At 38.6% G+C, this 24,644-nt stretch overlaps 2 non-coding genes across 2 annotated transcripts; one reads left to right on the forward strand and one right to left on the reverse strand.

Annotated features, from left to right (window-relative positions):
- Positions 1-489: 489 nt before the first annotated feature.
- On the reverse strand, positions 490-597 carry LOC130983551 (small nucleolar RNA R71). The gene has a single exon (XR_009087536.1). It is a non-coding gene; the product is annotated as a small nucleolar RNA R71 (small nucleolar RNA).
- Positions 598-18,645: 18,048 nt separating this feature from the next.
- On the forward strand, positions 18,646-18,749 carry LOC130983716 (small nucleolar RNA R71). Its single transcript, XR_009087694.1, has one exon. It is a non-coding gene; the product is annotated as a small nucleolar RNA R71 (small nucleolar RNA).
- Positions 18,750-24,644: the final 5,895 nt, after the last annotated feature.

Consider the following 24,644-nt stretch of genomic DNA (forward strand, 5'->3'; position numbering starts at 1 on the left):
AGAACCTTGAAGAGAAAGCTAAGAGAAGCCAAAGCACAACTCTCTTTAGAGGACCTGACCGAATTCTTCAAGGAAGAAGAACCCATGGCAGCCGAAAACAACAACAATGCCAACAATGCAAGGAAGGTGCTGGGTGACTTCACTGCACCTACTCCTGATTTCTATGGGAGAAGCATCTCTATCCCTGCCATTGGAGCAAACAACTTTGAGCTTAAGCCTCAATTAGTTTCTCTAATGCAACAGAATTGCAAGTTCCATGGACTTCCAATGGAAGATCCTCGTCAGTTCTTAGCTGAATTCTTGCAAATCTGTGACACAGTCAAGACTAATGGGGTTAACCCTGAGGTCTATAGACTGATGCTATTCCCTTTTGCTGTAAGAGACAGAGCTAGAATATGGTTGGATTCTCAACCTAAAGAAAGCCTGGACTCTTGGGAAAAGCTAGTCAATGCCTTCTTGGCAAAGTTCTTTCCACCACAAAGATGGAGTAAGCTTAAAGTGGAAGTCCAAACCTTCAGACAGAAGGATGGAGAATCCCTCTATGAAGCTTGGGAAAGATACAAACAATTAATCAGAAAATGTCCTTCTGACATGCTTTCTGAATGGAGCATCATAGGTATTTTCTATGATGGTCTCTCTGAACTATCCAAGATGTCTTTGGATAGCTCTGCTGGAGGATCTCTTCATCTGAAGAAGACGCCCACAGAGGATCAAGAGCTAATTGAAATGGTTGCAAATAACCAATTCATGTACACTTCTGAAAGGAATCCTGTGAACAATGGGACTAGTCAGAAGAAAGGAGTTCTTGAGATTGACACTCTGAATGCCATATTGGCTCAGAACAAGATATTGACTCAACAAGTCAATTTGATTTCTCAAAGTCTGTCTGGAATGCAAAATGCACCAAACAGTACTAAGGATGCTTCATCTGAGGAAGAAGCTTATGATCCTGAGAACCCTTCCATGGAAGAGGTGAATTACCTAGGAGAACCCTATGGAAACACCTATAATTCTTCATGGAGAAATCACCCAAATCTCTCATGGAAGAATCAAGAGAGACCTCAATAAGGTTTCAATAACAATAATGGTGGAAGAAACAGGTTTAGCAATAGCAAGCCTTTTCCATCATCTTCTCAGCAACAGACAGAGAGTTCTAAGCAGAATACTTCTGACTTAGCAACAACGGTCTCTGATCTAATAAAGACCACTCAAAGTTTCATGAATGAAACAAGGTCCTCCATCAGAAATTTGGAAGGACAAGTGGGTCAGCTGAGCAAGAAAGTTACTGAACTCCCTCCTAGTACTCTCCCAAGTAATACAGAAGAAAATCTAAAAGGAGAGTGCAAAGCCATAACCATGGCCGAATGTGGAGAGGAAAGAGAGGAGGAGGACGCCACTGAGGAAGACCTCAGTGGGCGTGTACCAATCTCCTCTGAGTTCCAATGGGAATCTGAGGCTCAAAATGAGACCATAGAGATTCCATTGGACTTACTTCTGCCATTCATGAGCTCTGATGAGTATTCTTCCTCTGAAGAGGATGAGTATGTTACTGAAGAGCAAGTTGCTAAATACCTTGGAGCAATCATGAAGCTAAATGACAAGTTATTTGGAAATGAGACTTGGGAGGATGAACCTCCCTTGCTCACCAAAGAACTGGATGACTTGTCTAGGCAGAAACTGCCTCAAAAGAGGCAGGATCCTGGGAAGTTTTCTATACCTTGTACCATAGGCACCATGACCTTCAAGAAGGCCTTGTGTGACTTAGGGTCAAGTGTAAACCTCATGCCCCTCTCTGTAATGGAGAAATTAGGGATCTTTGAGGTGCAAGCTGCAAGAATCTCATTAGAGATGGCAGACAATTCAAGAAAACAAGCTCATGGACTTGTAGAGAATGTTTTGGTGAAGATTGAAGACCATTACATCCCTACTGATTTCATAGTCCTAGAGACTGGGAAGTGCATGGATGAATCCATCATCCTTGGCTGACCCTTCCTAGCCACAGCAAAGGCTGTGATTGATGTTGATAAAGGAGAGTTGATCATTCAAGTGAATGAAGAATCCTTGGTGTTTAAGGCCCAAGGACATCCCTCTATCATCATGGAGAGGAAGCATGAAGAGCTTCTCTCAAAACAGAGCCAAGCAGAGCCCCCACAGTCAAACTCTAAGTTTGGTGTTGGGAGGCCACAACCAAACTCTAAGTTTGGTGTTGAACCCCCACATTCAAACTCTAAGTTTGGTGTTGGGAGGTTCCAACACGGTTCTGAGCATTTCTGAGGCTCCATGAGAGTCCTCTGTCAAGCTAATGACATTAAAGAAGCGCTTGTTGGGAGGCAACCCAATGTTTTATAGTTAACTATTTTCTTTTGTTATTTTATCTTTTTTGTAGGTTGATGATCATAAGAAGTCACAAAAACAATGAAAAAAGAAAAAACAGAATGAAAAACAGGAAGAAAAACAGCACACCCTGGAGGAGAAGAAGCTGGCGTTCAAACGCCAGTAATACTAGCTGTTGGGCGTTTAACGCCCAGTCTGGCACCATTCTGGGCGTTTAACGCCAGAAAGGGGCACCAGACTGGCGTTAAACGCCAGTAAAGGGCAACATCCTGGCGTTAAACGCCAGGAATGGGCACCAGCCCGGCGTTTAACGCCAGAAATAGCTCAAAACGTGATTTTGAGCAACATTTGGTGCAGGGATGACTTTTCCTTGACACCACAGGATCTGTGGACCCCACAGGACCCCACCATCACTTTCTCTCTTCTTCCCCCATTCACCAATCATCTCAATACCTCTTCCCCAAAAACCCTTCACCTATCAAACCCCATCTTTCTCTTCACCACTCACATCCATCTTTCATAAAACCCCACCAACCTCATCCTTCAAATTCAAACCACTTTCCCTCCCAAACCCACCCATAATGGCCGAACCACCTTCCCCCTCTTCCTCATTTCTTCTTCTTCTACTCTCTTCTTTCTTCTTTTGCTCGAGGACGAGCAAACATTTTAAGTTTGGTGTGGTAAAAGCGTTGCTTTTTCGTTTTTCCATAACCGTTTATGGCATCCAAGGCCGGAGAAACCTCTAGAAAGAGGAAAGGGAAGGCAAAAGCTTCCACCTCCGAGTCATGGGAGATGGATAGATTCCTCTCAAGGGTGCATCAAGACCACTTCTATGAAGTTGTGGCCTTGAAGAAGGTGATCCCCGAGGTCTCCTTTTCACTCAAAAAGGGTGAATATCCGGAGATCCGCCATGAGATCCGAAGAAGAGGTTGGGAAGTGCTTACCAACCCCATTCAACAAGTCGGAATCTTGATGGTTCAAGAGTTCTATGCCAATGCATGGATCACCAAGAACCATGATCAAAGTGTGAACCCGGATCCAAAGAATTATCTTACTATGGTTCGGGGGAAATACTTGGATTTTAGTCCGGAAAGTGTGAGGGTGGCGTTCAACTTGCCTATGATGCAAGGAGATGAGCATCCTTACACTAGAAGGGTCAACTTTGATCAAAGGTTGGACCAAGTCCTCACAACCATATGTGAAGAGGGCGCACAATGGAAGCAAGATTCAAGAGGCAAGCCGGTTCAATTAAGAAGGCATGACCTCAAACCCGTGGCTAGAGGATGGTTAGAGTTCATACAACGCTCAATCATTCCCACTAGCAACCGGTCCGAAGTTACCATAGACCGGGCCATCATGATCCATAGTATCATGATTGGAGAAGAAATAGAAGTTCATGAGGTTATAGCCCAAGAACTCTACAAGGTGGCGGACAAGACCTCCACTTTGGCAAGGTTAGCCTTTCCTCATCTCATCTGTCACCTCTGTTATTCAGTTGGAGTTGACATAGAGGGAGATACCCCCATTGATGAGGACAAGCCCATCACCAAGAAAAGGATGGAGTACACAAGAGACCCCTCTCACCAAGAGATCCCTGAGATTCCTCAAGGGATGCACTTTCCTCCACAAAACTATTGGGAGCAACTAAACACCTCCCTAGGAGAATTGAGTTCCAACATGGGACAACTAAGGGTGGAGCATCAAGAGCACTCCATTCTCCTCCATGAAATTAGAGAAGACCAAAGAATCATGAGGGAGGAGCAACAAAGACAAGGAAGAGACATTGAGGAGCTCAAGCACTCCATAGGATCTTCAAGAGCAAGAAAGAGCCGCCATCACTAAGGTGGACCCGTTCCTTGATTTCCTTGTTCTTTATTCTTCTGTTTTTCGATTTTTATGCTTTATGTTATCCATGTTTGTGTCTTGTGATCATTAGTGTCTTAGTGTCTATGCCTTAAAGTTATGAATGTCCTATGAATCCATCACCTTTCTTGAATAAAAATTGTTCTTAATTGAAAAGGAGAAGAATTGCATGAATTCTGAATTTTATAATAGTTTAATTATTTTGATGTGGTGGCAACCCTTTTGTTCTCTGAATGTATGCTTGAACAGTGCATATGTCTTTTGAACTTGTGGTTCATGAATGTTGGCTCTTGAAAGAATGATGAAAAAGGAGACATGTTACTGAGGATCTGAAAAATCATTAAAAATGATTCTTGAAGCAAGAAAAAGCAGTGAATACAAAAAAAAGAGAAAAAGCAAACGAAAAAAAAAAGAAAAAAAACCAAAAAAAGAAAAAAAAAACCGAAAAAAAAAAGAAAAAAAAAAGAAAGAAATAAAGTTGTGATCCAAGGCAAATAAGAGTGTGCTTAAGAACCCTGGACACCTCTAATTGGGGACTTTAGCAAAGCTGAGTCACAATCTGAAAAGGTTCACCCAATTATGTGTCTGTGGCATGTATGTATCCGGTGGTAATACTGGAAGACAGAGTGCTTTGGGCCACGGCCAAGACTCAATAAGTAGCTGTGTTCAAGAATCATCATACTTAACTAGGAGAATCAATAATACTATCTGGATTCTAAGTTCCTAAAGAAGCCAATCATTCTGAATTACAAGGGATAGAGTGAGATGCCAAAACTATTCAGAGGCAAAAAGATAAAAGCCCCGCTCATCTAATTAATACTGATCTTCATAGATGTTTTTGGAGTTCATTGCATATTCTCTTCTTTTTATCTTATTTGATCTTCAGTTGCTTGGGGACAAGCAACAATTTAAGTTTGGTGTTGTGATGAGCGGATAATTTGTATACTTTTTGGCATTGTTTTTAGTATATTTTTAGTATGATCTAGTTAGTTTTTAGTATATTTTTATTAGTTTTTAGTTAAAATTCACTTTTCTGGACTTTACTATGAGTTTGTGTGTTTTTCTGTGATTTCAGGTATTTTCTGGCTGAAATTGAGGGATCTGAGCAAAAATCTGATCCAGAGACTTTTGGAGAGACTTTAGAGAGACTTTTGGTAGCTATCTTTGTTTTATGCTATCTTAGAGAGGCTGGCCATTCGGCCATGCCTAGACCTTGTTCTTATGTATTTTCAACGGTGGAGTTTCTACACACCATAGATTAAGGTGTGGAGCTCTGCTGTACCTTGAGTATTAATGCAATTACTATTGTTCTTCCATTCAATTCCGCTTGTTCTTTATCCAAGATATCACTTCTTCTTCAACATGATGAAGGTGATGATTGACGCCCATCACCATTCTCACCCATGAACAAGGTGACTGACAACCATTCTTGTTCTACAAGCATATGAGGCTTAGTGAATATCTCTTGGATTCCTGATTGCACGATGCATGGTTGATCGCCTGACAACCGAGTGCTCGCCTGACAAACGAGCCAACCATTCCGTGAGATCAGAGTCTTCGTGGTATAGGCAAGAACTGATGGCAGCATTCAAGAGAATCCGGAAGGTCTAACCTTGTCTGTGGTATTCTGAGTAGGATTCAATGACTGAATGACTGTGACGTGCTTCAAACCTGTAACCTACTGGGCATTAGTGACAGACGCAAAAGAGTGATTCTATTCCGGTAGGGGAGGGAACCAAACCGGTGATTGGCAGTACTGTGACAGAGTGCGTGCATTAGCTTTCACTGCGCGGATGGGAGGTAGCTGCTGACAACAGTGAAACCCTACACGAGCTTGCCATGGAAAGGAGTAAGAAGGATTGGATGAAGGCAGTAGGAAAGCAGAGAGACGGAAGGGAAGGCATCTTCATACACTTGTCTGAAGCTCTTACACCAATGATATGCATAAGTATCTCTATCTTTATCTTTATATTATTTTCGTTCATCATCATATACATTTGAGTTTGCCTGACTAAGATTTACAAGATGACCATAGCTTGCTTCAATGCTAACAATCTCCGTGGGATCGACCCTTACTCACGTAAGGTATTACTTGGACGACCCAGTGCACTTGCTGGTTAGTTGTGCGAAGTTGTGTAATGCCATGGTATTGAGCTACCACGTTTTTGGAGCCATTACCAGGGATTATGAGAGTTGTGAAAAGTATTGTTCACAATTTCGCGCACCAAGACCTCAGGGTCAACCCCATTAGTCTTGACTGTGTCACAGATTTGCAAGAATTCAGCTAAAAACTGATGAGGATCTTCCAATGGAAGTCCATGGAACTTGCAATTCTGTTGCATTAGAGAAACTAATTGAGGCTTAAGCTCAAAGTTGTTTGCTCCAATGGCAGGGATAGAGATGCTTCTCCCATAGAAGTCGGGAGTAGGTGCAGTAAAGTCACCAAGCACCTTCCTTGCATTGTTGGCATTGTTGTTGTTTTTGGCTGCCATGTCTTCTTCTTCTTTGAAGAATTCGGTCAGGTCCTCAATAAAGATTTGTGCCTTAGCTTCTCTTAGCTTTCGCTTCAAGGTCCTTTCAGGTTCAGGGTCAGCTTCAACAAGAATGCCTTTGTCTTTGTTCCTGCTCATATGAAAGAGAAGAGAACAAGAAAATATGGAATCCTCTATGTCACAGTATAGAGATTCCTTGAGGTGTCAGAGGAAGAAAAATGGAAGACAGAGGTAGAAAATTCGAACTTATCAAAGAAGATGGAGTTCGAATTTTGCATTAAGGAATAGTGTTAGTCCAGAAATAGAAGGATGTGAGAAGAAGGGAAGTAATTTTCGAAAATTAAGTAAAAGATTTTGAAAACATTTTGAAAAACACTTAATTGATTTTCGAAAATAAGAGTGGAAAAGAAATCAAGTGATTTTTGAAAAAGATTTTGAAATTAGAAATCAAAAAGATTTGATTGAAAACTATTTTGAAAAAGATGTGGTTAAGAAGATATGATTGGTTTTAAAAAGATGTAATTGAGAAGACATGATTTGAAAACAATTTTAAAAAGATTTGATTTGAAAACAATTTTAAAAAGATCTGATTTTAAAAATTAATGACTTGCCTAACAAGAAAAGATATGATTCAAACATTAAACCTTTCTCAACAGAAAAGGCAACAAACTTGAGATGTTCAATCAAATCATTAATTGTTAGTAAGTATCTTTGAAAAAGGAAAGAAATTGATTTTGAAAACATTTGATTGAAAAGATATGATTTGAAAAAGATTTGATTTTGAAAAACTTTGAAAACTTGAAAAAAAATTGATTTTGAAAACAAAATCTTCCCCCTTGTGCCATCCTGGCGTTAAACGCCCAGAATGGTGCACATTCTGGCGTTTAACGCCCAAACTACTACCCTTTTGGGCGTTAAACGCCCAGCCAGGCACCCTGGCTGGCGTTTAAACGCCAGTCTGTCTTCTTCACTGGGCATTTTTGAATGCTCAGCTTTTTTTGTGTGATTCCTCTGCAGTATGTTCTGAATCTTCAATTTTCTGTATTATTGACTTGAAAAGACACAAATTAAAAATATTTTTGGATTTTTAATAATGAGGAATAATCAAAATGCAACTAAAATCAAATAACAATGCATGCAAGACACCAAACTTAGCAGTTTGCATACTACTGACACTAATGAGAATGCATATGAGACACATAAACACTCAAGTCAAGAGAATTCAAAGATCAAAACAAGGAAATCATCAAGAACAACTTGAAGATTAATGAAGACACATGCATAAATTCGAAAAATGCAAGAAGAACAGAAACATGCAATTGACACCAAACTTAAAATGAGACACTAGACTTAAACAAGAAATATTTTTGGTTTTTATGATTTTGTAATTTTTTTGGTTTTTTCGAAAATTAGGTGAAAAGGAAAATAAAGGTATCAAAATTCTTAATGAGAATTCCAGGAATCATGCAATGTTAGTCTAAAGCTTTAGTCTAAAGGAATTAGACATAGCTAGCTAAGCTTCAGCAAGACATTGCATTCAAGAGCTAAATTGATGATGATCAATCAGCTTTGGTGATGATAAGAACATCACCTTGAAACACTAGAATTCATCCTTAAAGAACTCTGAAGAAAAAAAAAATACCTAATCTAAGCAACAAGATGAACCGTCAGTTGTCCATACACAAGAACAATCCCCGGCAACGGCGCCAAAAACTTGGTGCACGAAATTGTGATCAATACTTTTCAAAACATAAACAATCCCTACTAATGGCTCCAAAAACTTGGTGCTCAATACCATGGCATAAACACAACTTCGCACAACTAACCAGCAAGTGCACTGGGTCGTCCAAGTAATAAACCTTACGCGAGTAAGGGTCGATCCCACGGAGATTGGTGGTATGAAGCAAGCTATGGTCATCTTGTAGATCTCAGTCAGGCAGACTCAAATGGGTATAGTGATGAACGAATAAAGCATAAAGATAAAGATAGAGATACTTATGTGTATCATTGGTGTAAGAGCTTCAGACAAGCGTATGAAGATGCCTTCCCTTCCGTCTCTCTGCTTTCCTACTGCCTTCATCCAATCCTTCTTACTCCTTTCCATGGCAAGCTCGTGTAGGGTTTCACTGTTGTCAGTAGCTACCTCCCATCCTCTCAGTGAAAATACGTCCCTGATGCTCTGTCACAGCATAGGCTAATCATCTGTCGGTTCTCGTTCAGGCCGGAATAGAATCCATTGATTCTTTTGCGTCTGTCACTAACGCCCTAGCCTGCTAGGAGTTTGAAGCACGTCACAGTCATTCAATCATTGAATCCTACTCAGAATACCACAGACAAGGTTAGACCTTCCGGATTCTCTTGAATGCCGCCATCAGTTCTCGCCTATACCACGAAGATTCCGTTTAAAGAATCCAAGAGATATTCACTAAGCCTCAGATGCTTGTAGAACAAGAATGGTTGTCAGTCACCTTGTTCATAGGTGAGAATGGTGATGAGTGTCAATCACCACCTTCTTCAAGTTGAAGAACAAGTGATATCTTGGACAAAGAACAAGCGGAATTGAATAGAAGAACAATAGTAATTGCATTAATACTCGAGGTACAGCAGAGCTCCACACCTTAATCTATGGTGTGTAGAAACTCCACCGTTGAAAATACATAAGAACAAGGTCTAGGCATGGCCGAATGGCCAGCCCCCAAATGATCTAAGAACTAGATGTCCGAAGATGAAAAATACAATAGTAAAAGGTCCTATATATAGAGAACTAGTAGCCTAGGGTGTACAGAGATGAGTAAATGACATAAAAATCCACTTCCGGGCCCACTTGGTGTGTGCTTGGGCTGAGCAATGAAGCATTTTCGTGTAGAGACTCTTCTTGGAGTTAAACGCCAGCTTTTATGCCAGTTTGGGCGTTTAACTCCCATTTAGGTGCCAGTTCCGGCGTTTAACGCTGGAATTTCTGTAGGTGACTTTGAACGCCGGTTTGGGCCATCAAATCTTGGGCAAAGTATGGACTATCATATATTGCTGGAAAGCCCAGGATGTCTACTTTCCAACGCCGTTGAGAGCGCGCCAATTCGGCTTCTGTAGCTCCAGAAAATCCACTTCGAGTTCAGGGAGGTCAGAATCCAATAGCATCTGCAGTCCTTTTCAGTCTCTGAATCAGATTTTTGCTCAGGTCCCTCAATTTCAGCCAGAAAATACCTGAAATCACAGAAAAACACACAAACTCATAGTAAAGTCCAGAAAAGTAAATTTTAACTAAAAACTAATAAAAATATACTAAAAACTCAACTCAAACTACTAAAAACATACTAAAAACAATGCCAAAAAGCGTATAAATTATCCGCTCATCAGGGGGTTTTAGCATAAAACGACATTGTTTCATGTCATTTTGGTGCCACAGCAAATACTATGTTGTTTTTGTTATGCCAACGTGTTAGGAAAGAGGCCAACTCAACTTTCTGGTTGCGCCAGGTGTCTAAAAATTGCCGGAAGGACGAGTTTGAGTCCCGGAGTGCAAGTTCGGGGATGACTTTGAGGAACTTTTAAGTTTAGGGACTACTATGAGGCTCGAGTGCAACTTCAGGGACTAAATTGAGGCTTATCTCAAATAATGTTTAATAAAATATTTATGCTTATGAATTTAAAATTATTAAATGTGCTAAGTTCTAAAATAATAATAATAATAAAATTTTTAGTTTATGATACTATGTACAGTACATCTTAGAAAAACGATTTCAGTCAAGAAAATAATTTTGCTGTGCATATACTTTTACTCATTTTATTATTATTTGTCTTTGAAGAAAATGGCAAGGACATATAGTGAAGATGTTTGCCTTGCGGATAGTGTAAGTTCGCACACCATTCTCAAAAGTAATATATATTTTACTCATCTTGTGCCAAAAGAAGAATATGTTAATACTATTATTGGCTCGGGTAATATGATAGAAGGCTCCGAAAGAGTTATAATTTTATTTTCTGGAGGGGCAAAATTCATAATAAATTATACAATGTTGTCTACTAAGTCTCTAAGGAACTTATAGAGTTTCAAAGATATTCGCCGAAATAGATATCATATTAAAACATTGAAAGAGGGAAATCATGAGTACTTTTGTTTCACAACTCATGATTTAAATAAAAAGGTTATATTAGAAAAGTTACCCTCACTTTCATCTGGGTTATATTATACCAAGATTAGTACAATTGAATCACATGCCATTGTAAACCAGAAGTTTACTAGCCCAAATGAATTCATAACTTGGCATGATCGATTGGGTCATCCGGGAACAACCATGATACGGAGAATTATTGGAAACTCCCATAGACATTCACTAAGGAACCATAAAATTCCTAAATCTAGTAAATTTTGTTGTGCTACATGTTCTCAAGAAAAGTTAATTTTAAGGTCATCACCAGTAAAGATTGGATTTGAGTCCCCTGAATTTCTAAAAAGGATTCAAGGTGATATATGTGGACCTATTCATCCACCATGTGGATCTTTTAGATATTTTATGGTCCTAATAGACGCATCTTCGAGATGGTCACACGTGTGCTTGTGGTCTTCTCGCAACCTGGCATTTGCGAGATTACTTGTTCAAATTATTCGATTAAAAACACAATTTTCAAAAAATCTAATCAAAATAATTTGCCTTGAAAATGCTGGTGAATTCACTTTCCAAGCCTTTGATACTTAGTGTATGGCTAATGGAATAAGCGTTGAACATCCAGTAACTCATGTTCACACACAACATAGGTTAGCAGATCATTTATTAAACGCCTCTAATTGATTGCTAGACCCTTATTTATGAGAACAAATCTCCCAACCTCAGCTTAGGGCATGCTATTTTACATGCCGCAACACTTATACGTTTGAGGCCAATAAGTTACCATCAATTCTCTCCTCTGCAATTCGCTTTTGACCAACAGCAAAATATTTTTTATTTGAGAATATTCGGGTGTGCGATATATGTTCCCATTACACCACCTTCTCGCACCAAAATAGGACCCGAAAGAAAATTGGGGATATATGTTGGATATGATTCTCCCTCTGTAGTAAGGTATCTTGAGATACAAACTGGAGATGCATTTAAAGCTCAATTTACAGATTGTCATTTTGATTAATTAAAATTTCCAACATTAAGGAGAGAGAACAAGCTTCCTGAAAAGGAACTTAATTAGAATGCATCATCCTTGATGCATTTAGATCATCGATCAGGGCAATGTGAATTAGAAGTTCAAAAGATTATACATTTGCAAAGAATAGCAAATGAATTACCTGATGCATTTTCTGATACGAAAAGGATAATTAAATCCTATATACCAACTGAAAATGCTCCAATTCAAATTGATGTCCCATTCGGACAAATGACCACAGAAACAAATTCACGTCAGAAGCGTGGTAGGCCTGTCGGTTCCAAAGACAAAAATCCTCGAAAAAGAAAAGAGGTAAATACTATTCCTGTTGAAAAAAATAAAGGCATAGTAAAGACACTTGCAGTTGTCCAAAACTTTGATATGGTTTTGACGCCAGAGACATTCAAGTACTTGAAAATACTGAAAATTGTGAAAATATTAAAATTTTGATAAATTATATCTTTACAGAAGAAAAATGGGACCGAAATAAGACAATTGTCAATGAAAATTTGCATATAATGTGGCATTAAATATCATGCATGAAAGTAAAGATCTTGAGCCAAGAATAGTTGAAGAATATCGACAAAGGAATGATTGGCCAAAATGGGAAGAAGCTATTTAGTCTTTGGACCTATAGTTCGTACACCAAAAGATGTAAAACCTGTTGGATATAGATGGGTATTTGTGAGAAACAAAATGGGAAAAATGAAGTTGTATACTACAAAGCTAGACTTGTGGTACAAGATTTTTCACGAAAGCCCAGTATAGATTACGAAGAAACATATTCTCCTGTTGTGGATACAATCACATTGTGTTATTTAGTCAGTTTACAAACATAGCATAAACTACATATGCATATAATGGATGTGGTAACAACATATTTATACAGATCATTAGATCGTGATATCTATATAAAAGTCCCTGAAAGATGAAAGATATCTAAACCATCCAATGAATATTCGCAGGGGTTATTGGTGCACGAAATTATGATCACACTTTTCACAACTCCGCACAACTAACCAGCATGTGCACTGAGTCGTCCAAGTAATACCTTACGTGAGTAAGGGTCGATCCCACGGAGATTATCGGCTTGAAGCAAGCTATGGTCATCTTGTAAATCTCAGTCAGGCGGATTCAAATGGTTATGTGATTTTGATAATTAACAGATAAATAAAACATAAAATAAAATAGAGATACTTATGTAATTCATTAGTGGGAATCTCAGATAAGCATTTGGAGATGCTTTGTTGTTTCTAAACCTCTGCTTCCCTATTGCTTCCATCCAATCATGCGCACTGCCTTCCATGGCAAGCTGTAAGTTGGTGGATCACCATTGTCAATGGCTACCATCCATCCTCTCAGTGAAAATGGTCTGGCTACGGTTCTCACCGCAGGGCTAATCATCTGTCGGTTCTCACTTGTGTCGGAATAAGATCCATTGATCCTTTTGCGCACTGTCACTGTGCCCAACATTCACGAGTTTGAAGTTCGTCACAGTCATCACCTCATAGATCCTACTCAGAATACCACAGACAAGGTTTAGACTTTTCGAATATCAAGAATGCTGCCAATTATTTCTAGCCTATGCCACGAAGGTTCTAATCTCACTGATTTGAATGCTCTGTTGTCAGGAGATGCTAGTCAAACCATGGATCAGAGACCCAAGAGAATATACTCCAGCTGGTGTCCAATGACTACGTTGAACATCATGTAGACCGCTTGTGGTTGTCAGGCACGCAGATCTTGGCTAAGCGAGTACTGATGATAGTGGGTGATTGTCACGGTTCACCCCTTTAGTCTGACTTAACTGAATTAAGTACAAGAGTATATCTTGGAGAAGAAGTAGGTGTGAATTGAAGGAAAAATAATAGTACTTGCATTAATTCATGAGGAACAGCAGAGCTCCTCACCTTAATCTATGAGGTGTAGAAACTCCACCGTTAAAAATACATAAGAACAAAAGGTCTAGGCATGGCCGAATGGCCAGCCTCCCAAATGGCATAAGAATTTGAAAACAGGGGAAGAAGACCTAATCAAAGGATCGAAAAGTGGTCCAAAGATATGAATACAATAGTAAAGAGTGCTATTTATTCTAAAGTAGTAAACTAGGTTTACAGAAAATGAGTAACTAAGTGCAGAAATCTACTTCTGGGGCCCACTTGGTGTGTGCTTGGGCTAATCATTAAAGCTTTCACGTGCATAGGCTCTTCTTGGAGTTAAACTCCAGCTTGGGTGCCAGTTTCGGTGTTTAACTCCACCTTTGGTGCCAGTTCTGGCGTTTTATGCCAGAAAATGGTCTCTGGTGGGCATTTGGATGCCAGTTTGGGCCATCAAATCTCGGGCAAAGTATGGACTATTATACATTTCTGGAAAGCCCAAGATGTCTACTTTCCAACGCAATTTAGAGCATACCAATTGGGCTTCTGTAGCTCCGGAAAATCCACTTCGAGTTCAGGAGGGTCAGAATCTAACAGCATCTGTAGTCCTTTCTCAGCCTCTGAATCAGATTTTTGCTCAGGTCCCTCAATTTCAGCCAGAAAATACCTGAAATCACAGAAAAACACACAAACTCATAGTAAAGTCTAGAAATATGAATTTTGCATAAAAATTAGTAAAAATATATTAAAAAGTAACTAAAACATGCTAGAAACTACCTAAAAACAATGCCAAAAAGCGTATAAATTATCCGCTCATCACAACACCAAACTTAAATTGTTGCTTGTCCCCAAGAAACTAAAAACAAAATAAGATAAAAAGAAGAGAATATACAATAAATCCCAAAATATCATGAAGCTTAGTCCTAATTAGATGAGCGGGACTTGTAACTTTTTGCTTCTGCACAGTTTTGGCATCTCACTTTATCCTTTGAAATTCAGAATGATTGTCATCTATAGGAACTTAGAATTAAGATAGTGTTATTGATTCTCCTAGTTCAGTATGTTGATTCTTGAATATAGCTACTTATGAGTTTTGGCCGTGACCCTAAACATCTTGTTTTCCAGTATTACCACCGGATACATAAATGCCATAGACACATAACTGGGTAAACCTTTTCAGATTGTGACTCAGCTTTGCTAGAGTCCCCAGTTAGAGGTGTCCAGAGTTCTTAAGCACACTCTTTTGCTTTGGATCATGACTTTAACCACTCAGTCTCAAGATTTTCACTTGGACCTTCATGACACAAGCACATGGTTAGGGACAGCTTGATTTAGCCACTTAGGCCAGGATTTTATTCTTTTGAGCCCTCCTATCCACTGATGCTCAAAGCCTTGGATCCTCTTTACTCTTGCCTTTTAGTTTAAAGGGTTACTGGCTTTTTGCTTTCTGCTTGCTTTTTCTTTTTCTTTCTTTTCTTTATTTTTTGCCCCTTTTTTTGCAAGCTTTGTATTTTTCACTACTTTTTCTTGCTTCAAGAATCAATTTCATGATTTTTTAGATTATCAATAACATTTCTCCTTTTTCATTATTCTTTTAAGAGCCAATAATTTTAACATTCATAAACTTCACTATAAAAAATATGCACTGTTCAAGCATTCATTCAGAAAACAAAAAGTATTGCCACCACATCAAAATAATTAAACTAATTTCAAGATAGTATTCAAAATTCATGTACTTCTTGTTCTTTTGCAATTAGAAACATTTTTCATTTAAGAAAGGTGAAGGATTCATGGGACATCCATAACTTCAAGGCATAGACACTAGACACTAATGATCATGTAATAAAGACACAAACATAGACAAAACATAAAGCATAAGAAACGAAAAATAGAAAAACAAATAACAAGGAAATTAAAGAACGGGTCCACCTTAGTGATGGCAGCTAGTTCTTCCTCTTGAAGATCCTATGGAGTGCTTAAGCTCCTCAATGTCTCTTCCTTGCCTTTTTTGCTCCTCTCTCAGGGCTCTTTGGTCCTCTCTAATTTCATGGAGGATAATGGAGTGATCTTGGTGCTCCATCCTTAGTTGCTCTATGTTGGAACTCAAATCCCTTAAAGAGGTGTTGCGTTGTTCCCAATAGTTGTGTGGAGGAAAATACATCCCTTGAGGCATCTCAGGAATTTCTTGGTGAGGGACTTCCTCATGCTCTTGTTGAGGTCCATGAGTGGGCTCTCTTGTTAGCTCCATCCTCTCTTTAGTGATGGAATTTAGTGATGAATCTCTCCATCTCCCATGACTCGAAGATGGAAGCAATTGCCTTCCCTTTCCTCTTTCTAGAGGTTTTTCCGGTCTTAGGTGCCATTAATGGTTATGGAAAAACAAAAAGCACAGCTTTTTCCTACACCAAACTTAAAAGGTTTGCTCGTCCTCGAGCAAAAGAAGAAAGAAAAGAGGACAAGAAGAAGAAATGGAGGAGATGGAGGTGTAGGAGTGGTTCGGCCAAGGGGGGTTGGGAGTGTTTGTGATGTGTGAAAATGAAGGAGTAAGGGGGTATTTATAGGGTAAGGGGGAGAGGGAATCCGTGTGATAGGGGTTGGGTTTAGGAGGAAAATGGTTTGAATTTGAGTGGGTGGGGGTAGGTGAGTTGTGTGATGGGAAATAGTGGATGGATGTGAGTGGTGAAGAGATTATGGGGAAGAGGGTATGATTTGATAGGTGAACGGTGTTTGGGGAAGAGTGTTGTGGAAAGGTGTGAAGAGGAATAAAAGTGAGTTGGGGTAGGTAGGGATCCTGTAGGGTTCACAGATCCTGAGGTGTCAAGGATTTCTTATCCCTGCACCTTTCTGGCGTTTAAACACCCTCTGTGTGGCATTTCTGGCGTTGAACACCAGGCTGCTGCCCATTTCTGGCGTTAAACGCCAGTCTGGCTGCCAGTTCTGGCGTTTAACGCCAGCCAGACACCAGACACCCTTTTCTAGCGTTAAAAGCCAGTCTGTGTGCCATTTTTGGTGTTTCACGCCCAGAATGGTGCCAGACTGGGCGTTAAATGCCCACTTTGCTACCCTTACTGGCGTTTAAACGCCAATAAGCTTGTTCTCCATGGTGTTCTATTTTTTTTGCTATTTTTGATTCCTGTTTTAATTCTGTAGCTGTTTTTGTGACTCCACATGATCATCAACCTAAAGAAGACATATAAAAACAACGGAAAATAAAATGAAAGAGTCATTAATATAGATAAATAAAATTCGGTTGCCTCCCAATAGGCGATTCTTTAATGTCAATAGCTTGACAGGAAGCTCTTACAGAGCTTCACAGGTGCTCAGAGCATAGTTGTGGCCTCCCAACACAAAACTTAGAAGTTGAGTGTGGGGGCTCTATTTGACTCTGTATTGAGAGAAGCTTTTCATGCTTCTTCTCCATGTTAACAGAAGAAGATCCTTGAGTCTTGAACACAAGGTAGTCCTCATTCAATTGAAGGACTAACTCTCCTCTGTCCACATCAATCACAGCCCTTGCTGTAGCTAGGAAGGGTCTTTCAAAGATGATTGATTCATCCTCATCCTTTCCAGTATCTAGGATTATGAAGTCAGCAGGGACGTAAAGGCCTTCAACCTTCACTAAGACATCCTCTACAAGTCCATAAGCATGTTTCATTGATTTGTCTGTCATCTCTAGTGAGATTCTTACAGCTTGTACCTCAAAGATCCCTAGTTTATCCATTACAGAGAGTGGCATGAGGTTGATACCTGACCCCAGGTCACACAGAGCCTTTTCAAAGGTCACGGTGCCTATGGTGCAAGGTATTAAGAATTTCCCGGGATCCGATTTCTTCTGAGGTAATGTCTGCTGAATCCAGGTATTCAGTTCATTGATGAGCAATAGAGGTTCATCCTCCCAAGTCTCATTACCAAATAACTTGGCATTCAACTTCATGATTGCTCCTAGATACTGAGCAATTTGCTCTTCAGTAATATCTTCATCCTCTTCAGAGGAAGAATACTCATTAGAGCTCATGAATGGCAATACTAAGTTCAGTGGAATCTCTATGGTCTCTGTATGAGCCTCAGATTCCTTTAGTTCCTCATTATGGAACTCCTTATTGGTCAGTGGATGTCTAGTAGGGTCTTCCTCACTGGAAATCACTGCCTTTTCACTCTCTCCAGGTTCGGCCACTTTGGATATGGTTATGGCCTTGCAGTCTCTTTTGGGATTCTCTTCTGTATTGTTTGGGAGAGTACTAGGAGGAGTTTCAGTAACTCTTTCACTCAACTGACCCACTTGTGCCTCCAAATTTCTGATGGAGGACCTTGTTTTATTTATGAAACTGAGAGTGGTCTTAGATAGATCAGAGACTATATTTGCTAAGCTAGAGAGGCTCTGCTCAGAATTCTTTGTCTGTTGCTGAGATGATGATGAAAAATGTTTGCTGTTGCCAAACTTATTTCTCCCATCATTATTGTTGTTGAAGCCTTGTTGAGGCTTCTGTTGATCTTTCCATGAGAAATTTGGATGATTCCTCCATGAAGGATTATAGGTGTTTCCATAGGATTCTCCCATGTAATTTACCTCTTCCATTGCAGGATTCTTAGGGTCATAAGCTTCTCCTTCAGAGGAAGCTTCTTTAGGACTGCCGGATGCAGTTTGCAATCCAGTCAGATTCTGAGAAATCATATTGACTTGCTGAGTCAATATTTTGTTCTGAGCCAATATGGCATTCAGAGTATCAATCTCAAGAACTTATTTCTTCTGAGTCATTCCATTATTCACAGGATTTCTTTCAGAAGTGTACATGAACTGGTTATTTGCGACCATCTCAATGAGTTCCTAGGCTTCTGCAGGGGTTTTCAGATGAAGAGATCCACCAGCAGAATGGTCCAATGACATCTTAGACAATTCAGACAGACCATCATAGAATATACATATAATGCTCCATTCTGGAAGTATGTCAGAAGGACACCTTTTGGTTAATTGCTTGTATCTTTCCCAAGCTTCATAGAGGGATTCACCTTCCTTCTGATTGAAGGTTTGGACTTCCACTCTAAGCTTGCTCATCTTTTGAGGTGGAAAGAATTTGGTCAAGAAAGCATTGACCAACTTGTCCAAAGAGTTCAGGCTTTCTCTAGGTTGTGAGTCCAACCATGTTCTAGCTTTGTCTCTTACAGCAAAGGGGAAAAGCATAAGTCTGTAGACCTCGGGATCAACCCCATTGGTCTTAATAGTATCACAGATTTGCAAGAATTCAGCTAATAACTGATGAGGATCTTTCGATGGAAGTCCATGAAACTTATAATTCTGCTTCATTAGACAAACTAATTGAGGCTTAAGCTCAAAGTTGTTTGCTCTAATGACAAGAATTGAGATGCTTCTTCCATAGAAGTTGGAAGTTGGTGCAGTACAGTCACCAAGCATCTTCCTTGAATCTCTTACATTATTATTGGGTTCGGTTGCCATGTCAGCTTCTTTTTCGAAATTCTCTATAAGGTCCTCTCCGGAGTGTTGTGCTTTAGCTTCTCTTAGCTTCTTCTTCAGAGTCCTTTCAGGTTCAGGATCAGCTTCAACAAGAATGTTTTTATCCTTATTTCTGCTCATATGAAAAAGAAAAGAACAAAAGGGAGTAGTGGATTCCTCTATGTCACAGTATAGAGATTCCTTGATGTGTCAGAGAAAAAGGAGTAGAAGAATGAGAAGAGAGAGGAGGTGAGTTCGAAAAATTTTTAAATGAGTGGAGGAGGAATGTTAGCAATTAAATAAAATAAATAGAAAGAGACGAGAGAGAAAGAGTTTTCGAAAATTTAAAAGAAATAACATAAAATTATAATTTAAAACAATTAAAAAGATTTTTTGAAAAAGTGGTCAGTGATTTTCGAAAATTGGAAGTGGAAAAGTGGTTAAGTGGTTTTGAAAAAGATAAGAAATAGTAATTAGTTGAAAAAGATTTGAAAATAATTTTGAAAAGATAAACAGTTAGAAAAAGATTTTGAAATCAAAATTGAAAAAGATATGATTGAAAAAGATTTGATTGAAAAAGATTTGCTTTTAAAAAGATATGATTGAAAAAGATTTTATTGAAAAAGGTATGATTTAAAAAAAATATGGTTGAAAAGATATGGTTGAAAAAGATTTGATTTTTAAAATTGATGACTTGACTAACAAGAAATTAAAAGATATGATTCTAAAATTCAAAGATTGAACCTTTCTTAACAAGAAAGTAACAAACTTGCAATTTTTTGAATCAAAACATTAATTGTTAGCAAGGATTTTTGAAAATGTGGAAAGATAAGATTTTAAAATTATGAATTAAAACATGAAAATTTGAAAAAAATTTGAATTGGAAATGAAATTACCTCCCCTGTGTCATCCTGGCGTTAAACACCCAGGATGGTATCTATTCTGGCGTTTAATGCCCAGAATGCTACCTCTTTGGGCGTTTAACGCCCAGCCAGATACACTGGCTGGCGTTTAACGCCAGAATTCCTTCCTTACTGGACGTTTTTCTAAACGCCCAGCTTTTTCTCTGTGATTCCTCTGTTGTATGTTCTGAATCTTCATTTTTCTGTATTATTTACTTAAAAAGAGATCTTTTTTATTTTTGAATTTTTAATGAAGAGAGAGAAAAACAACAAAATGAAATAAAACATAAAAATACAAGATCAAAACAAGTAATGCATGCAAGGACACTTTGAATGTCAAGATGAACACCAAGAACACTTTGAAGATCATGATGAACATTAAGGACATATTTTTAAAATTTTTTAAGAAAAAAAAGATATGTAAGACACCAAACTTAGAAATTTTTAATGTTTATACACTATGGATTTGAAAATGCATATGAAAAATAGGAAAAGACACAAAACATGATAATTTAAAGATCAGAACAAGGAAAATCGTCAAGAACAACTTGAAGATCAATGAAGAACATAATGCATGAATTTTTTCAAAAACTTGAGAAAATTTGAAAACATGCAATTGACACCAAACTTAGAATTTGACACTAGACTCAAACAAGAAATACAAAAAATTTTTTGGTTTTTATGATTTTATTAAAATTTTTTTGTATTTTTCAAAAATAAAAATAAAAAACTTAAACACAAAATAAAATTACCTAATCTAAGCAACAAGATGAACCGTCAGTTGTCCAAACTCGAACAATCCTCGGCAACGGCACCAAAAACTTGGTGCACGAAATTGTGATCACACTTTTCACAACTCCGCACAACTAACCAGCAAGTGCACTGGGTCGTCCAAGTAATACCTTACGTGAGTAAGGTTCGATCCCACGTAGATTGTCGGCTTGAAGCAAGCTTTGGTCATCTTGTAAATCTCAGTCAGGCGGATTCAAATGGTTATGAGATTTTGATAATTAACAGATAAATAAAACATAAAATAAAATAGAGATACTTATGTAATTCATTGGTGGGAATCTCAAATAAGCATTTGGAGATGCTTTGTTACTTCTGAACCTCTGCTTCCCTGTTGCTTCCATCCAATCATGCGCACTCCCTTCCATGGCAAGCTGTAAGTTAGTGGATCACCGTTGTCAATGGCTACCATCCGTCCTCTCAGTGAAAATGGTCCAGCTATGGTTCTCACCACAGGGCTAATCATCTGTCGGTTCTCACTTATGTCGGAATAAGATCCATTGATCCTTTTGCGCACTGTCACTGCGCCCAACAGTCGCGAGTTTGAAGCTCGTCACAGTCATCCCCACCTAGATCCTACTCGGAATACCACACACAAGGTTTAGACTTTCTGGATCTCAAGAATGCTGCCAATTGTTTCTAGCCTATACCACGAAGGTTCTAATGTCACTGATTTGAATGCTTTGTTGTCAGGAGATGCTAGTCAAACGCATGGATCAAAGACCCAAGAAAATATACTCCAACTGGCGTCCAATGACTATATTGAACATCATGTAGACCGCTTGTGGTTGTTAGGCACGCGGATCTTGGCTAAGCGAGTACTGAAGATAGTGGGTGATTGTCACGGGTCACCCCTTCAGTCTGACTTAACTGAATTAAGTACAAGAGTATATCTTGGAGAAGAAGTAGGCATGAATTAAAGGAAAAACAATAGTACTTGCATTAATTCATGAGGAACAGCAGAGCTCCTCACCTTAATCTATGAGGTGTAGAAACTCCACCGTTGAAAATACATAAGAACAAAAGGTCTAGGCATGGCCGAATGGCCAGCCTCCCAAATGGCATAAGAATTCGAAAATAGGGGAAGAAGACCTGATCAAAGGATCGGAAAGTGGTCCAAAGATATGAATACAATAGTAAAGAGTGCTATTTATACTAAACTAGTAAACTAGGTTTACATAAAATGAGTAACTAAGTGCAGAAATCCACTTCCGTGGACCACTTGGTGTGTGCTTGCACTGAGCATTGAAGCTTTCACGTGCGTAGGCTCTTCTTGGAGTTAAATGCTAGCTTGGGTGCCAATTTGGGCATTTAACTCTAGCTTTGTTGCCAGTTCTAGCGTTTTACGCAAGAAAAGGGTCTCTGGTGGGCGTTTGGACGCCAGTTTGGGCCATCAAATCTCGGACAAAGTATGGACTATTATATATTGATGGAAAGCCCAAGATGTCTACTTTCCAACGCAATTGATAGCGCTCCAATTAAGCTTCTATAGCTTCGGAAAATTCACTTCAAGTACAGGAGGATTAGAATCCAACAGCATCTGCAGTCCTTTCTCAGCCTCTAAATTAGATTTTTACTCAGGTCCCTCAATTTCATCCAGAAAATACCTGAAATCACAAAAAACACACAAACTCATAGTAAAGTCCAGAAATGTAAATTTTGCATATAAACTAATAAAAATATATTAAAAAGTAACTAAAACATACTAGAAACTACCTAAAAACAATGCCAAAAAGCGTATAAATTATCTGCTCATCAGTTATACTCAGTCAAATTGCAAATATCTTTATATGGCCTAAAGCAATCTAGATGAATGTGGTGTAATCATCTTACTGAGTATCTGGCCAAAATGGATTCAAGAATGATGATATCTTCCGATGGGTTTTTATAAAGAAATCTACATTTGAATTCATTATAATTGCTGTGTACGTTGATGATTTAAATATCATTGGAACTCCTGAAGAGATTCCAACCATTATAAAAGCTCTAAAAGAAGAGTTTGAGATGAAAGATCTTGGAAAAACTAAATTTTATCTTGACTTGCCGATCGAGCATACGAAAAATGGGATATTTATTCATCAAACAACATACACAGAAAAGATCTTGAAGAGGTTTTATATGGATAAGTCATATCTATTAAGTACCCTAATGATTGTAAGATCTTTGGTTGTGAAAAAGGATGAATTCCGTCCTAAAGAAGAAAATGAAGATATCATTAGTCTTGAAGTACCATATCTCAGTGCCATTGGGGCACTAATGTATCCTGCTAATAATACACGATCCGATATATCATTTGCTGTGAATTTATTATCAAGGTATAATTCCTTGATGACGGAAAATTTTATCCGCACAAACTACCGACAAGTATACCGGGTCACATCAAGTAGTAAAACTCACCAGAGTGAGGCCGATCCCACAGGGATTGATGGATCAAGCAATTTTAGTTGGGTGATGAGTCTAGTCAAGCTAATATTGAAAAGAGTTTGGTGAAATTGATTTATCAGAATATAAACTGCAAGGAAATAAATGCTAGAAATTAAAGGATAGAAGCTTAAATGGCATAAAACGTAAAGTATTGAAGAAATAAATGCTGAAGGGTAAATGACAAAAACTTAAATGGCAGGAATTATAAAGTGCTGAAGCTTAAAGAGAAGAAAATGTAAATGGGCTAAATCTTAAATTGGAAGAAATGTAAATGCTTGAATCTCATATTGCAAGAAACTAGAAGGGCATAGTATAGAGGGCAATGAAACTTAAATTTGCATGAAATGTAAATGGGATTTGGGTGCTGGAAAGACTAAAGGAAGCAGTAAACAATTAAAATAAATTCAGGGCAATTTAAATTGAAGAAAATCAAAGAGAAAGATTCATAAGGGATTGGAGATATCATAATCCATCATGAATCAAATAGGTCTCGACTTCATTCTCAATCATATGAGTAGATCTATGACGGATTAAAATTGATTGGATCCCAATTCCTTGGCAATCCAATCTCTCTAATCACAATCAATCTTGCCAATTCCTTGATCTAATTGTCATGAGAAGAGGTTAAGCATTCTCTCTTATCCATAAGCCACACAAACTTTCAAGACCTCAATTCCTCTTAAATGGTGTTGATCAAGAGAATTGTGAAGGATAGATCTCCAATTCTAATGCAAGTGATTCCCCTTCTGAGACTCACACAAGCATTTAATTGAATCAAACCCCCTTCCGGAGTGAATGATTCACAATCAAAACAGAAGGTATCCTATAGCTACCCAAGCGGATTGAGATGAAGAAGAATTTCATTGATTCATTATGATTACAATAGAGCTCTTCCCCCTAATGAAAATGGGGTTTAGTTCATCATTGCTCAATCAAAACCAAAAGAAAGAAACTACAAAAGAAAATGATTACAAGGTTTCCCAATTAGGGTCCCTGACTTCCCAGCCCTCTTTCTAACTTAAATTCTATGCTATTTATACACTTTCTTCATTCAGTCTTCAAGTCTTGGATGTGGGCTTTGGCCTTTGTTAAAGCTAGTTAAGAGTAGCTCTTAGTGATGTTGACATGGACTTGAGCTAAGCAATTGTGAACTTGCATGGGTGCCACTAGAAATGAGCTCAGCATGGACATTAGTCACTAACGTTGGTGGCCACTAGCGTTGGCCAACATTTTCTGTAAACAAGTGAAGAAAGTTTGAGGCAATGTTTGTGCACCAACGTTACTACCAACGTTGGCCTGATCACGCGTACGCGTCACCCACGCGTACGCGTGAAAGCTGTTTTTTGCCATTTCACGCGTGCGCGTCGATGACCAATTT

Source organism: Arachis stenosperma, chromosome 5 (genome assembly GCF_014773155.1).
Source record: "Arachis stenosperma cultivar V10309 chromosome 5, arast.V10309.gnm1.PFL2, whole genome shotgun sequence".
Lineage (NCBI taxonomy): Eukaryota > Viridiplantae > Streptophyta > Magnoliopsida > Fabales > Fabaceae > Arachis > Arachis stenosperma.